The 15,656-nt window shown below is 57.3% G+C and overlaps 1 pseudogene; it reads left to right on the top strand.

Annotated features, from left to right (window-relative positions):
- Nucleotides 1-934, top strand: part of LOC132383703 (transforming growth factor beta-2 proprotein-like) — a 54,216-nt pseudogene extending 53,282 nt beyond the window's left edge.
- Nucleotides 935-15,656: the final 14,722 nt, after the last annotated feature.

Here is a 15,656-nt window from a genome sequence, read left to right as displayed (position 1 = left end):
ACTAGAGGGCATGCGTTTAAGGTGAGAAGGGGAAAAGATTAAAGGGGCATTTGGATATGAACACAAACACACACAGACACACACACACACGTATACACACGCACACACACACACTGGAGGGACTCAGCAGGCCAGGCAGCATCTATGGAGGGGAATAAACAGCTGCCGTTTCAAGCCGAGACCCTTCATCAGGACTGGAAAGGAAGGGGGCAGAAGTCAGATTAAGAAGGGTGGGGGTGGGGGTGTGCTGTGGGGAGATGGGATGGAGTAAGAAGCTGGGAGGTGATAGGTGGAAGAGGACAAGAAGAGGGGATCTGATAGGAGAGTTGGAAGGAGGAGGGGTTCCGGTGGGAGGAGATGGGCAGGGGAGGGAGGGGAAAGGGTGAGAGGGTAACCAGAAGGAGGGGGAAAGTGGAGGGTGGTGGGGGAAGGTGGGGTGGAGGGACGAGCAGGGACTCAGTCAGCTGACCGCCGCCTCTGACGTCGTCCGGTCTCTCCAACAGATCCTGAACCTCTACAGCTCCCGGAACCCCGAAGCCTCGGCCGCGCCCTGCTGTGTGGCCAGCGACCTGGACTCCCTGGCCGTCATGTACTACGTCGGCCGGAACCCCAAGGTCGCCAAGCTGTCCGACATGGCGGTGCAGTCGTGCAAGTGCAGATAGGCCGGGGGGGGGCCATCCGGGCCCCTGCCCTTCATTGGCCACCCCGTATGTCCGTCACACTGCGCCCACCAATGGGAATGCCTCGGGCGACTGGCCGATCAGACCGCCCGGCCCTCCCTCTCCGCTTTGGGTCCCGAACTTAACGCTGGCGGAGATCGTTTGGCCCGTCGCCTGTATGCCGTCCAAAATGAAATGTTGCTTATTGCCTTTTTATAACCTCTTCCCGGGGTTGTTGTTCCTCTTTTTGGAATCCTTGGGGCTGGGATTTTCAGAGTAAGCCCTGGAATGGGAGTGGAGGGGTAGTGTCAGGCCAGGGAGGGTCACCCTACCGACAAACCCCCCCCCCCCTCGGGATGGGAGTCAAGTCTATCCTCATCAAGCAGTGGCTGTCCCATTGGGGTGGGAGGGGGGTGACGGTAGTGGGTGGGGACTGGGGGAACAGAATCACTCCAGCCAAACTTTGGAGACCCTGACATTCATAGTAAATCGGGAGCAAGTGTCCCATCCAGGTGTCCTCTTGGTGTTTGGAGCCCGTGGACGGGAAGGGGGGTGGGGAAGGATCAAACGGGTCTGCGGGGAGGGAGGGGGTGGTGGGGCTTTGTACAGGGGGTTAATATGCTGCAGGGAGGGTGGGGAGTAGGTTAGAGGGTGGTGGAGGGAATCAGCTGGGACAGGAAGGAGGAGAACGGGGAAGGGTTCGAGGAATCACCAACGCCGTCGGGTCAGCGCACTCTTCGCTCCCCGGCCTGAGTTGTACGCGTTAACTTCCCTTCCCTGGCGAGTTCCTGCGTGAGCGTATGAGCGTTTGTGTGTTTCAAACATTGTCGTTCTATTTTTGCACGTGTTGTCGAAACGGCTGTAAAGCTCTGTTCAGTACAGACCATTAAACCTGTAACTTCAGACCCACCAGTCTCTGCCTCTTGCCTCCTGGTCCTGCACACAGCGTGCTGGCTGCACGGAGAGAGTGTACACGCACTCCCTCGCACACACACACACTCCCTCGCACACACACTCCCTCGAACACATACTCCCTCACACACACACACACACTCCCTCACACACACACTCCCTCGCACACACACACACTCCCTCGCACACACACTCCCTCACACACACACTCCCTCGAACACACACTCCCTCACACACACACTCCCTCACACACACACTCCCTCGCACAAACACACACTCCCTCGCACACACACTCCCTCACACACACACTCCCTCGAACACACACTCCCTCACACACACTCTCCCTCACACACACACTCCCTCACACACACACACACTCCCTCACACACACACTCCCTCACACACACACTCCCTCGCACACACACTCCCTCACACACACACACACACTCCCTCACACACACACTCCCTCACACACACACTCCCTCGCACACACACTCCCTCACACACACTCCCTTGCACATGCACTCCCTCGCACACACACTCCCTCACACACACTCCCTTGCACATGCACTCCCTCACACACACACACACACTCCCTCACACACACACTCCCTCGCACACACACTCCCTCACACACACTCCCTTGCACATGCACTCCCTCACACACACACACACACTCTCCCTCACTCACATACACTCCCTCACACACTTTCCCTCACATACAGACTCCCTCACACACACACTCCCTCGCACACACACTCCCTCACACACTTTCCCTCACACACAGACTCCCTCACACACACACTCCCTCACACACACACTCCCTCACACACAGATTCCCTCGCACACAGACTCCCTCACACACACTCCCTCACACACACACACTCCCTCGTACACAGACTCCATCGCACACACCCTCCCTCATACACACACTCCCTCGCACACACACAGTCTCAGTCAATCACCCACATGTATGTACACACAGATCTCACACACACACTACAGCACAGTTTCTCAGTCACTCTCTCAGTAAAAGCATGTGGGAGCAAATAAGTGTGCAAACACAGACTTAACACACAGCAAGGTGTGTGAGCACACATACAAACACACCCTCACACACACAGACACACACTGGGTTCTCTCTCCACCTTTCTCACTCCCCCTCTCTCTCTCTCACTCTCCCTCCCTCTCTCTCTCTCCCTCTCTGTCTCTGTCCCTATCTCTCTCTCTGTCTGTCTCTGTCCCTATCTCTCTCTGTCTCTCTCTCTCTCTCTCTCTGTCTCTGTCCCTATCTCTCTCTCTGTCTGTCTCTGTCCCTATCTCTCTCTGTCTCTGTCTCTCTCTCTCTCTCTCTCTCTCTCTCTCTCTCTGTCTCTGTCCCTATCTCTGTCTCTGTCCCTATCTCTCTCTCTCTCTCTGTCTGTCTCTGTCCCTATCTCTCTCTCTCTCTCTCTCTCTCTCTCTGTCTCTGTCCCTATCTCTGTCTCTGTCCGTATCTCTCTCTGTCTCTGTCTCTCTCTCTCTCTCTCTCTCTCTCTCTCTCTGTCTCTGTCCCTATCTCTGTCTCTGTCCCTATCTCTCTCTCTCTCTGTCTGTCTCTGTCCCTATCTCTCTCTCTCTCTCTCTGTCTCTGTCCCTATCTCTGTCTCTGTCCCTATCTCTGTCTCTGTCCCTATCTCTCTCTCTCTCTCTCTCTCTCTCTCTGTCTCTGTCCCTATCTCTGTCTCTGTCCCTATCTCTCTCTCTCTCTGTCTCTGTCCCTATCTCTCTCTGTCTCTGTCTCTCTCTCTCTCTCTCTCTCTCTCTCTCTGTCTCTGTCCCTATCTCTGTCTCTGTCCCTATCTCTCTCTCTCTCTGTCTGTCTCTGTCCCTATCTCTCTCTCTCTCTCTCTCTCTGTCTCTGTCCCTATCTCTGTCTCTGTCCCTATCTCTCTCTCTCTCTCTCTGTCTGTCTCTGTCCCTATCTCTGTCTCTGTCCCTATCTCTCTCTCTCTCTCTCTCTGTCTGTCTCTGTCCCTATCTCTGTCTCTGTCCCTATCTCTCTCTCTCTCTCTCTGTCTGTCTCTGTCCCTATCTCTGTCTCTGTCCCTATCTCTCTCTCTCTGTCCGTATCTCTCTCTGTCTCTGTCTCTCTCTCTCTCTCTCTCTCTCTCTCTCTCTGTCTCTGTCCCTATCTCTGTCTCTGTCCCTATCTCTCTCTCTCTCTGTCTGTCTCTGTCCCTATCTCTCTCTCTCTCTCTCTCTGTCTCTGTCCCTATCTCTGTCTCTGTCCCTATCTCTGTCTCTGTCCCTATCTCTCTCTCTCTCTCTCTCTCTCTCTCTGTCTCTGTCCCTATCTCTGTCTCTGTCCCTATCTCTCTCTCTCTCTGTCTCTGTCCCTATCTCTCTCTGTCTCTGTCTCTCTCTCTCTCTCTCTCTCTCTCTCTCTGTCTCTGTCCCTATCTCTGTCTCTGTCCCTATCTCTCTCTCTCTCTGTCTGTCTCTGTCCCTATCTCTCTCTCTCTCTCTCTCTCTGTCTCTGTCCCTATCTCTGTCTCTGTCCCTATCTCTCTCTCTCTCTCTCTGTCTGTCTCTGTCCCTATCTCTGTCTCTGTCCCTATCTCTCTCTCTCTCTCTCTCTGTCTGTCTCTGTCCCTATCTCTGTCTCTGTCCCTATCTCTCTCTCTCTCTCTCTGTCTGTCTCTGTCCCTATCTCTGTCTCTGTCCCTATCTCTCTCTCTCTGTCTGTCTCTGTCCCTATCTCTGTCTCTGTCCCTATCTCTCTCTCTCTCTCTCTGTCTGTCTCTGTCCCTATCTCTGTCTCTGTCCCTATCTCTCTCTCTCTCTCTCTGTCTGTCTCTGTCCCTATCTCTGTCTCTGTCCCTATCTCTCTCTCTCTGTCTGTCTCTGTCCCTATCTCTGTCTCTGTCCCTATCTCTCTCTCTCTCTCTCTCTCACCACCACCAGCTGCACACAGTTTTACACCGAGACATTGTGTAACACACACACAGCCTGACGCTCCCCCCCACTCCCTTCGCCTCTGTAGGTGCCGGCTGCCCCTGGCTGGGAGCCCGCGGTCGGTGCGGTGAACTGGCTCCCACTCGGACTCACACTGAGGCCTCAGTGTGGGCCCGGGCCCAGCACAAGCGGGACACAGAGGCACATTGATTAGCAGCCGCGGTCTCTGCAGAAGCTTCCAGCAGACCTGGAAATGCCCGAGTCCCAAGGAGCAGGCATTAACCCCGTCACCGCTGGCCCGGCTCCTCCCGCCCCACCCTGCGCTTCGCCTTGCGTCAGCAGTTGGCACAGACTGACCGCCCTCCCCTCGACGCACCGAGATGGGGAGGGAAGGGACACGCACGTCCCATGCGCACGGGAGGAGATCGCTGGGAGGGTGCGTGTGTGAGACGACAGGGAACGGCAACCCTAATTGACCTGGCTTCTCAGCTTCAGAAGCAGGGGTAGGCCATTCAGCCCCTCACAACCGCTATCCCCTTTCGCCCAAACCGGCGGCCGGCAAGGACTCGACGGGCCTAAGGGCCTGCGGCTGCCCTGTCATGCGGAAGCACGGCGGCCCCGGCTTAAAAACGCCTACACGATCGCTTGCTCGCGCTTGAGGTTTCTGTGCCTGGAGACCAGGAATAGGGCCTGGAAGTGAGGCCTGAGTCCATTTGCCGGTGTTCTGGAATCAGGGCTGGGGTTTGTGGAGAGATTCCACCTCTCCCGCTCCCTCTACCCTCACCGGCTTCCCCGAGGAATGAAACACGGTTAAAAACAAAAGGCGGTCCAAATCAGTGTTCGGGTTCAAAGTTCAAAGTACATTTATGATCAAAGTAGATGCAACTTTGAGATTCGTCTCCTTACTGACAGCCACGAGACAAAGTCACCCAATACAGTCCTTTAAAAAAGAGGTCGTCAAACACCCAATGTGCAGGGCAGAAAAGCACAAGATCGTGCAGGAACAGCAGAAGTAAGCAAGTTAAGTGGAGTTCCCAAAAGCGAGTCCGGTTCACCGCTGAAGCTGCTCCGGGGGCCCGTTGCTTGCAGGCCTCAGCCTCGGTTCAGTGCGGAGATGAGTCAACCACGCGGATGCGCCGGCCGGACTGGCCCGCGGTCCGTCGGCCTGACCTTCTGGACGGGACCCGGCGCTTGTGTCGTTCCTCGCTCCCGGACCCGGGGCCCCGCCGCTGCCTCGATCTGGACCCCCCCGCCCACCCGCTCTGCCGCAGCCTCCGAGAGTCCAGTTCCCGCCGCCAAAAACGCCAGGTCGCACAGTCCCTTTGAAAGCTCAAATCCGACAGGGAAGTTTTGTTTGCCGTGATCGTATCTAAAATGTCACTAATAAAGTCGTCACCAGAGCCATCTTAGCGGGGGTAAGATCCAATAGTCTCGCTGATCTACAGGTCCAACACAGGGAAGGCGTGCCAGTATCTTTACTTCCTAAGGAGGTTTAATTATCATCCAAACCAGACATAGATATAACTAAGACTGCGTTCCTCTGGGGCCAAGATGTGAAACGTTCAAAATAGCGATCAAACGTTCAAAAATAGCAAGTAACGCAATTCAAAATTGTGAGGAAACCTTTAGAATTAGTGAGTAACGCAATTCAAAATAGCGAGGAAGGAAGCATATTCATTCAAACAAGATACATATATAGTCCAAGACCCCGAGCGACCACATCCAGCCATCGATGGTACGGTCCCCCGGCAGTGCGCTGACACAAGCAATTCAGCCTGTCGTTCCACCACTGGACCATGGGAGGTCCCAGCCAAGCTCAACCAGCAGCAGCAGGCAAGCCCGCGGTTTGAGGCCTAGCCCTTGCTAAAACCAAGGCTACACGGCTCCCATCACGGCAGACCGCGCCCCCCCCCCCCACCAGACGAGGGCAACTAGCATTACCACAGGCCGACAGAGCCTTGCCATCGTGAGTGGAATGTCCGAGACGATCTCCCACGGTAAAACCGCACCGACTCCAACGCTTCTGAGCGGTGGGCAGCCACCGAACCTGCTAAAGGCCTCAACAGAGGCCCCCCCACCCCCCCACCGAAACAGTTGCATCGTGGTTTGGTGTGGCGATTTGAAAGCTAGGGGTGTGAGAATCTGCGGAGAATCGCGGACTCAACCCCCTACATCACGGGCACGTCCCTCCCCGCCATCGGGCGCAGCTACAGGAGGCTACAGGAAAAAAACACAAACAAACAAACAGACAGATAGAACACGAGTTGTAAAGAGTCCCTGAAAGTGAGCCTGTGGATTGTGGAATCAATTCAGTGTCGAGGTGGGTGAAGTTGTCCACACTGGTTCAGGAGCCTGATGGTTGAGGGGTGATAACTGTCCCTGAACCTGGTGGTGTGGGACCTGATGGTTGAGGGGGGATGATTGTCCCTGAACCTGGTGGTGTGGGACCTGATGGTTGAGGGGTGATAACTGTCCCTGAACCTGGTGGTGTGGGATCTGATGGTCGAGGGGGGATGATTGTCCCTGAACCTGGTGGTGTGGGACCTGATGGCTGAGGGGTGATAACTGTCCCTGAACCTGGTGGTGTGGGACCTGATGGTCGAGGGGTGATAACTGTCCCTGAACCTGGTGGTGTGGGACCTGATGGTCAGGGGTGATAACTGTCCCTGAACCTGGTGGTGTGGGACCTGATGGTTGAGGGGTGATAACTGTCCCTGAACCTGGTGGTGTGGGACCTGATGGTCGAGGGGTGATAACTGTCCCTGAACCTGGTGGTGTGGGATCTGATGGTCGAGGGGGGATGATTGTCCCTGAACCTGGTGGTGTGGGACCTGATGGCTGAGGGGTGATAACTGTCCCTGAACCTGGTGGTGTGGGACCTGATGGTCGAGGGGTGATAACTGTCCCTGAACCTGGTGGTGTGGGACCTGATGGTCAGGGGTGATAACTGTCCCTGAACCTGGTGGTGTGGGACCTGATGGTTGAGGGGTGATAATTGTCCCTGAACCTGGTGGTGTGGGACCTGATGGTTGAGGGGTGATAACTGTCCCTGAACCTGGTGGTGTGGGACCTGATGGTTGAGGGGTGATAACTGTCCCTGAACCTGGTGGTGTGGGACCTGATGGTTGAGGGGTGATAACTGTCCCTGAACCTGGTGGTGTGGGATCTGATGGTTGAGGGGTGATAACTGTCTCTGAACCTGGTGGTGTGGGACCTGATGGTTGAGGGGTGATAACTGTCCCTGAACCTGGTGGTGTGGGACCTGATGGTCGAGGGGTGATAACTGTCCCTGAACCTGGTGGTATGGGACCTGATGGTTGAGGGGTGATAACTGTCCATGAACCTCATGGTCAAGGGGTGATAACTGTCCCTGAACCTGGTGGTATGGGACCTGATGGTTGAGGGGTGATAACTGTCCCTGAACCTGGTGGTATGGGACCTGATGGTTGAGGGGTGATAACTGTCCCTGAACCTGGTGGTATGGGACCTGATGGTCGAGGGGTGATAACTGACCCTGAACCTGGTGATGTGGGACCTGATGGTTGAGGTAATAACTGTCCCTGAACCTGGTGGTGGGGGACCTGACGGTTGAGGGGTGATAACTGACCCTGAACCTAGTGGTGTGGGACCTGATGGTCGAGGGGTGATAACTGTCCCTGAACCTGGTGTTGTGGGACCTGATGGTTGAGGGGTGATAACTGTCCCTGAACCTGGTGGTGTGGGACCTGATGTTTGAGGGGTGATAACTGTCCCTGAACCTGGTGGTGTGGGACCTGATGTTTGAGGGGTGATAACTGTCCCTGAACCTGGTGGTGTGGGACCTGAGGCCCCTGTACCTCCTTCCTGACGGAGCAGTGAGCAGAGAGCGCTGCCCGGATGGTGGGGGTCCTTGATGATGGATTGTCCTTTCTTGTGACACCGCTCCTTGTGGATGTGCTCAATGGAGGGGAGGGCCTTTCCTGCCAAGGGCTGGGCCATATCCATTCCTTTCTGCAGGCTTTCTGCTCTCGGAAATTGGAGTTCCCACACCAGGCCGTGAGGCAGCCAGTTAGGTTGCTCTCCACTGTTCATTGGTAAAAGTTTGTCAAAGTTTTAGAAAACTTCCAGGATCAGAGGCGTTGATGCCAGGACAGGACCTCTGAAATGTTAACGGCAAGGACCTTGAGGCCCTGATGAACACTGGCTCACGGACCTCCGATCCTCGGTCATCAGCTCTTCCGTTTTACTGATGTTGAGCAAGAGGTCATGGCACCATTCAACCTGATCACCTGGGTGATGGTTATGGGAACCGGCAATGTTACGGAAAAGTTATGGGAGCGGGATCCCGGCCCCAAGAACAACTTTCCCGCTTTCTGCTTTCCGCAGGGATCGCCCCCTACCCGACTCCCTTGTCCATTCGTCCCTCCCCACTGATCTCCCTCTGGAGCTCTGCCCCCTTCCCTTTCCTTTCTCCCATCGTCTTCCGTCCCCTCCCATCAGATTCTCCTACTCGGCCCACAATGCAAATGAAAAACACCCAAACAGTAATCCCGCCTACCTACACCATGTCCACATCCCTCCATCTTCCTCACATCCATCTGCCGATCCAAACGTCTCTCAAAAGCCTCCAATGTATTTGCCTTTACCACCGTACCAGGCATCCACCACTCTCTGGGTAAAAACTTGCCCCTCACACCCCCCCCCCCACCGTGTTTCTGGCACCCTCACAACTTACTAAAGCCTAATTCCATACATCTTTGGACTGCGGGAAGAGACCCACATGGTCACAGGGAGGACCTACAAACTCCTTACAAACAGCAGCCTTCGTGGCTTCCAGAAGGCGTTCGATAAAATGCCACATGAGAGACTTATCCATAAGAAAAGGATGCCGAAAGTTGGTGGGGCGGGGGGATGTATTAGCATGGATAGAGGATTGGTTAATCAATCGAAGGCAGAGTAGGGATAGGTGGGTGTTTCTCCGGTTGGCAATCAGTGCTGAGTGGTGTGCCGCAGGGGTCGGTGCTGGGCCCGGAACTGTTCACGATACACGTTAACGATCTGGAAGAGGGGACAGAGTGTAGCGTATCTAGGTTTGCTGCCGACACTACATTGAATGGAAAAGCAGATTGTGCAGATGATGCCGAGAATCTGCAGCGAAGTATAGATGGGTTAAGTGAGCGGGCAAGGAGTACGATGTTGGTAAATGCCAGGCCATCCTCTTTGGAAGGGAAAATGGAAGAAAAGGTTATTAATTAGATGGTGAAGATTGCAGCATGCTGCTGGGCAGAGGGACTTGGGAGTGCTTCTGCATGAATCGCAAAAGGTTGGTTTGCAGGTGCAGCGGGGTATCGAGAAGGGAAATGGGATCAAGAAGGCTGGTGTGGTGTACTGCGTCCGGTGCTCCCGGTGTGGCCTTTTATATATCGGTGAGACCCGACGCAGACTGGGAGACCGCTTCGCTGAACACCTACGCTCTGTCCACCAGAGAAAGCAGGATCTCCCAGTGTCCACACATTTCAATTCCACGTCCCATTCCCATTCTGATATGTCTATCCATGGCCTCCTCTACTATCAAGATGAATCCAAACTCAGGTTGGAGGAACAACACCTTTTTTACCGGCTGGGTAGCCTCTAACCTGATGGCATGAACATTGACCTCTCTAACTTCCGTTAATGCCCCTCCTCTCTGCCCATCACTCTGCCTGTTCTCCATTTCCCTCTGGTGCTCCCCTCCCCCTTTCTTTCTCCCCAGGCCTCCCGTCCCATGATCCTTTCCCTTCTTTTGCTCTGTATCACTTTCGCCAATCACCTTTCCCGTTCTTAGCTTCATCTCACCCCCTCCGGTCTTCTCCTATCATTTCGCATTTCCCCCCTCCCCCCACTCCTTTCAAATCTCTTACTATCTTTCCTTCCGGTTAGCCCTGATGAAGGGTCTCGGCCCGAAACATCGACAGCGCTTCTCCTTATAGATGCTTCCTGGCCTGCTGCATTCCACCAGCATTTCTTGTGTGTGTTATTAGGCAAATGGGATGTCGGCCTTCATTGCTGGAGGGATTGAATTGAAGAGCAGGGAGGTCATGCTGCGACTGTACAGGGTACTGGTGAGGCCGCACCCGGAGTACTGTGTGCGGTTCCGGTCTCCTTACTCGAGGAAGGATATACTGGCTTTGGAGGCGGTGCAGAGGAGGTTCACCATGTTGATTCCAGAGATGAGGGGTTAGACTATGAGGAGAGATTCAGTCGCCTGGGACTGTACTCACTGGAATTCAGAATGATGAGAGGAGATCTTATAGAAAGATAAAATTATGAAAGGGGTGGATAAGAAAGAAGCAGGAAAGTTGTTTCCACCGGGAGGTGAGACTAGAACGAGGGGCCACAGCCTCAAGATTCGAGGGAGTAGATTTAGGACGGAGATGAGGAGGAACTGCTTTTCCCAGAGAGTGGGGAATCTGTGGAATTCTCTGCCCAGTGAAGCAGTGGAGGCTCCCTCAGTAAATATATTTAAGACAAGGTTGGATAGATTTTTGCAGAGTAGTGGAATTGAGGGTGATGGGGAAAAGGCAGGTAGGGGGAGATGAGTCCGTGGCCAGATCAGCCATGATCTTATTGAATGGCGGGGCAGGCTCGATGGGCCGGATGGCTGACTCCTGCTCGAACTTTGATTATCGATCACGGCCGCTGTAAATCGTTGTGTTGCCGTGACTACACCGTTAGTCCAGTGGTGTTCACACCTGGGCCCATGAGCTCTCAACCCTCTCGATCCCAACACCGCTGACGTAGCTTTGGGCACGACCTTTCCTGAAGTTAATGACCAGGTAAATCCTGCAGACGCTGGAAATCCCGATCAACAGGCACACACGAAGCGCCGGAGGAAAAGAGTAAACAGTTGAAACAGCTCGTCAGGACTGGAGGGGAAAAGGTGAGGGGACAGAGTTCGAAGGTTGGGGGGAGGGGAGGAAGAACCACAAGGCGATGGGTGGGTGAAGTAAGGAACTGGGAAGTTGAGTGGTGAAAGGGCTGGAGAAGGGGGAATTGGATAGGAGAGGACAGAAGGCCTGAAAGAAAAGGGGGGGGAGGAGCATCAGAGGGAGGCGATGGAGGGGCAAGGGGATAAGGTGAGAGAGGGAAAAGGGGATGAGGAATGGTGAGGAGACAGTTACAGGAAGTTTGAGAAATCGACGCTGATGCCATCAGGTTGGGGGCGGCCCAGATAAGGTGTTGTTCCTCCAACCCCAGTGCGGCCTTAGTGTCAGGCCCGGTCGGAATGGGAAGTGAGCTAAACCGGGAGATCCCACTTTTCCTGGCGGACAGAGTGGAGCGAAACGGTCTCGCAGTCTGCGTCGGGCGGCCACACCGGGAGCACCGGACTCAGTAGGTGACCCCCGCCCCCCCACCCCAACAGACTCACGGGTGAAGTGTCGCCTCACCTGGAGGGCTGTTAAGGGCCCTGGATGGTGGTGAGGGGGGAGGGGTAGGGGCAGGTGTGGCACTTGTTCCGCTTGCGAGGATGAGTGCCGGGAGGGAGATCGGCGGGGAGGGACGAACGGACAAGGGAGTCGCGTAGGGAGTGATCCCTGCGCAAAGCGGGAAGTGGAGGGGTGGGGGGAGGGAACGGTGTTCTTCCCCTTCTTCCGTAATCTTCTACCCTCTCCCGTCAGATTCCCCCTTCTCCGGCCCTTTATCGCTTCCCAGCCCTCTCCTTCACCCCCCGCCCCCGCCGCCCCTCCTTCCGGTTTCACCCATCACCTACCACCTTCCTCACCTCCCCCCCCCCACCCCACCCTGTTACCCTGACCTCTCCCGCCTCCCTTCCCGATCCCGATGAAGGGTCTCGGCCCGGAAGGTCAGCCGCAGACGCTGCCCGGCCTGCTGTTGCTTTGTTGCTTTGGATTCCCAACGGCCGCAGGTCTTCTCTGCCGCCGATACTCCCTGAAAAAATTCCGGGCTGAGCAATAAAACTCTCCGCACAGGATTTGCGCAAACATCGCAAAATCTGTTTCGCTTTGACCTGCTTCCCGACGCGCGGGTTACCCAAACCACAGCCTGGAGTTTTATGGATGCGCCACAGGAAGCGCCCCACCGCGGCTCGACGTGACCCCTGCCCTGCCCTGCCCTACCCTACCCTGTCCTACCCTGCCCTGCCTTGCCCTGCCCTGCTGCCCTGCCCTACCCTGCCCTGCCCTACACTGCCCTACCCTACCCTGTCCTACCCTGCCCTGCCTTGCCCTGCCCTGCTGCCCTGCCCTACTCTGCCCTGCCCTACACTGCCCTGCCCTACCCTGCCCTGCCTTGCCCTGCCCTGCCCTGCCCTGCTGCCCTGCCCTACCCTGCCCTGCCTTGCCCTGCCCTGCCCTACACTGCCCTGCCCTGCCCTACACTACACTGCCCTGCCCTGCCCTGCCCTACACTGCCCTGCCCTGCCCTGCCCTGCCCTACACTGCCCTGCCCTGCCCTACACTGCCCTGCCCTACCCTGCCCTGCCTTGCCCTGCCCTGCCCTGCCCTGCCCTACACTGCCCTGCCCTGCCCTGCCCTGCTGCCCTGCCCTACCCTGCCCTGCCTTGCCCTGCCCTGCCCTGCCCTACACTGCCCTGCCCTGCCCTACACTACACTGCCCTGCCCTGCCCTGCCCTGCCCTGCCCTGCCCTGCCCTACACTGCCCTGCCCTGCCCTGCCCTGCCCTACACTGCCCTGCCCTGCCCTACACTGCCCTGCCCTACCCTGCCCTGCCCTACACTGCCCTGCCCTGCCCTGCCCTGCCCTGCCCTGCCCTGCCCTGCCCTACCCTGCCCTGCCCTACACTGCCCTACACTGCCCTGCCCTGCCCTGCCCTGCCCTGCCGCGGGGAGCCGCGAACTCGGCGCGATCCGGCGCAGGGAAGGCAGCCGACGCAATCAAAGGCCTCCCCTCTCCCAGCCCGGACGTCTCCCCCTCCCCTCTCCCAGCCCGGACGTCTCCCCCCCCACCCCTCTCCCAGCCCGGACGTCTCCCCCCCCCCCTCCCAGCCCGGACGTCTCCCCCCCACCTTCCCAGCCCGGACATCTCCCCCTCTCCTCTCCCAGCCCGGACGTCTCCCCCCTCCTCTCCCAGCCCGGACGTCTCCCCCCCCTCTCCCAGCCCGGACGTCTCCCCCCCCCCTCCCAGCCCGGACGTCTTCCCCCCCCCTCTCCCAGCCCGGACGTCTCCCCCTCACCTCTCCCAGCCAGGACGTCTCCCCCACCCCTCTCCCAGCCCGGACGTCTCCCCCTCACCTCTCCCAGCCAGGACGTCTCCCCCACCCCTCTCCCAGCCCGGACGTCTCCCCCTCACCTCTCCCAGCCAGGACGTCTCCCCCACCCCTCTCCCAGCCCGGACGTCTCCCCCCCCACCCCTCTCCCAGCCCGGACGTCTCCCCCCCCCTCCCAGCCCGGACGTCTCCCCCCCCCCCTTCCCAGCCCGGACGTCTCCGCCCTCCTCTCCCAGCCCGGACGTCTCCCCCCCCTCTCCCAGCCCGGACGTCTCCCCCTCCCCTCTCCCAGCCCGGACGTCTCCCCCTCACCTCTCCCAGCCCGGACGTCTCCCCCTCCCCTCTCCCAGCCCGGACGTCTCCCCCCCCCCCCCCCCCAGCCCGGACGTCTCCCGTCGCCCCCCCCCCCTCCCAGCCCGGAAGTCTCCCCCCCCCCCCTCTCCCAGCCCGGACGTCTCCCCCCCCCCTCTCCCAGCCCGACGTCTCCCCCCTCCCCTCTCCCAGCCCGGACGTCTCCCCCTCCCCTCTCCCAGCCCGGACGTCTCCCCCCCCCCCTCTCCCAGCCCGGACGTCTCCCCCCTCCCCTCTCCCAGCCCGGACGTCTCCCCCCCCCCTCCCAGCCCGGACGTCTCCCCCTCCCCTCTCCCAGCCCGGACGTCTCCCCCCACTCCCAGCGGGCAGAAGGACGCAAACCACCAAGGGTGGCTTCTACCAGCCGTGACAGAACGATGGGCTGAATAGCCTCATTGTGACCCTTCTGACCCCTCAAACCGTCCTTCCCAGCAACACCCCCCCCAACCCCCGATTTAACCCCAGCCTAGTCGCGGGGCAATTGGCAATGACTGATTCACTCACCGACTGGCATGCCGTTAGGCCGGAGAGGAAACAGGGCACCCGAGGAAACCCGCGCGGTCACGGGCAGAACACACAAACTGCTCACAGACCGTGGCGGGGATATCCCATGCTTTAACGGTCTTACCCCCCCCCCCCCCACCCGCTCTCAGACTCCTCACCAGACCTCGAAAGACAAACTCGACCCCTCAGTCGACCCTCGTTGCGACCCTTCGACTCTTTTAGCCATCCTTCACTGGGCTTTCTCCAACCCGATATCCCGCCTGATGCGCACAAAACGCCGGAGGAACTCGCAGGCCAGGCCGCGTCTGTGGAAAAGAGTAAAGAGTCGACGTTTCAGGCTGAGACCCGCCGGATTTCCTTTCTGCGTCCTTGAACCTGGCGGTCGGGGGGGGTGGTGTGAATGTTCTCCCGGTCGGAGGCTTGTGGCCAGCAGGGATCAGAGCCAGGACCCTGTCTGTCCATCATGTACGAGACAATGTCAAAGTTCAACTGAAAAATAAACTTATTATCCTGAGGAGACCAGGAACAGCCCCGACATTCACTTTCTTGCAGGCATTCACAGTAGAAAATGAAGAAATACAGTAGAACCAATGAAAAATTGCACACAGACCGACAACCAATGTGCAGAAGAAGACAAGAACGGTACAACCATTTTTAAAAATCATAATAAGAAGTAATAGCTAGATAGACAAATATTTCCGAGAACACGTGTTGTAGAGTCCTTGGAAATACATTGTGGAATCAGTTCGCAGTTGAGGTGAGTGAAGTTACCCTCGCTGGTTCAGGAGCCCAATGGTCGAGGGGTGATAACTGTCCCTGAACCTGGTGGTGTGGGACCTGACGGTTGAGGTGTGATAACTGTCCCTGAACCTGGTGGTGTGGGACCTGACGGTCGAGGGGTGATAACTGTCCCTGAACCTGGTGGTGTGGGGACCTGATGGTTGAGGGGTGATAACTGTCCCTGAACCTGGTGGTGTGGGACCTGATGGTGGAGGGGTGATAACTCCTGAACCTGGTGGTGTGGGACCTGATGGGTCGAGGGGTGATTAACTGTCCCTGACCTGGTGGTTGTGGGACCTGATGGTCGAG

This window comes from Hypanus sabinus, chromosome 31, assembly GCF_030144855.1.
Source record: "Hypanus sabinus isolate sHypSab1 chromosome 31, sHypSab1.hap1, whole genome shotgun sequence".
In the NCBI taxonomy this organism is placed as follows: Eukaryota; Metazoa; Chordata; class Chondrichthyes; order Myliobatiformes; family Dasyatidae; genus Hypanus; species Hypanus sabinus.
This window is presented reverse-complemented; position numbering and strand designations above follow the sequence as displayed.